Genomic DNA, 1,051 nt, shown 5'->3' with positions numbered 1-1,051 from the left:
CTTTTTTTGTTATATGCATATGCATGTATATATATATTGTCAAATTAATTGTTTTTTTTTTCTTTGTTTTTCTTATATTTCTTATTACTTTTCTTCAACGAAACAAACTTTATTTATGTATATTACGTGGGGAAACGATATCACAAAACGATACACTTTTTAAAGTAATAATTAACGTCAATCTTCGTGAGCGAGTAGCTCACGAATTTAACAAACTATAAGTATTTAGGCATAACTGAGCAATGTAAGAGTAAGATTTGTTCGTAGAAGGAACTTTGTTATAATTTTAAGGTTTTCGATTTGGCAATCTCGTTCGGTGATTGGTATAGTTACAAGATGGCGGCATTAAGATGCATCTTCATTATTTGAAAAGAAGGATGGCTAGTGGAAGAGGCGAAAGGATGTGATGAATTAAAGATTTAATCTATCCATTGGTGAAAGTCGATAAACGTGACACGTAATCGTTTAGGATAGTATTAAAGAGCTATCCTTTCGAATTAATCTATTTCATTTATATCGCCGCTGTTCATTGTTTAATTTTCAGTAAAAATTTGTAAGTATATTTTGATTTTTATCGAATTTTTTACACTTTTCTTTTTTGTTTGTTTCAATAATTTTAATGGTACTTCAGATGAAATAACACTTTATCATAGCCGGCAAATTGATTAATGGTTTTATATGTTTATTAATATATGCATATACATTATTCGATTATAATTATATAGAATCATTGTTACATTAAACGAAATTTCTTAATGTAAACATCAAACGTAAATGGTTGTAAAACTTAATGAAAAGTCGGTTTGTAATTTCAAAACGTGCAATAAACCGGTTGAAATTTATGATTTTATTATTAGAATCGAGTAAAGACAATACGGACACCCGGCTAAAAAATTATTCGATTAAGATATTTAAAGTAGACAGTTTTGAAGTTACTAATTAATGAAATAGCGTTATAAATAAATAAATTGACAATATTTATTAAATAGGATTTTGTAGTTAATTTTACTAAGAATCATGAAAAAATGGCGGATTATTCAAATTAATTCTA

General features: G+C 26.7%; 2 protein-coding genes across 2 annotated transcripts in view; one reads left to right on the top strand and one right to left on the bottom strand.

The window, feature by feature from the left end:
* Nucleotides 1–260, bottom strand: part of LOC106788728 (probable serine/threonine-protein kinase DDB_G0282963) — an 11,172-nt gene extending 10,912 nt beyond the window's left edge. The window contains exon 1 of the mRNA XM_014752223.1: nucleotides 89–260. The gene's annotated coding sequence lies outside the window, so the exon portion shown is untranslated. The remainder of the gene's footprint in view (nucleotides 1–88) is intronic.
* Nucleotides 261–419: 159 nt separating this feature from the next.
* LOC106788743 (glutathione S-transferase-like) overlaps nucleotides 420–1,051 on the top strand; it is a gene marked incomplete in the record, with an annotated part of 1,951 nt that continues 1,319 nt past the window's right edge. The window contains 1 exon segment of the mRNA XM_014752284.1: nucleotides 420–553.

This window comes from Polistes canadensis, unplaced genomic scaffold (assembly GCF_001313835.1).
Source record: "Polistes canadensis isolate GaletaPanama2010 unplaced genomic scaffold, ASM131383v1 scaffold_152, whole genome shotgun sequence".
NCBI lineage: Eukaryota > Metazoa > Arthropoda > Insecta > Hymenoptera > Vespidae > Polistes > Polistes canadensis.
The sequence above is the reverse complement of the archived record's forward strand: the minus strand, read 5'-3'. Positions and strand labels throughout refer to the sequence as shown.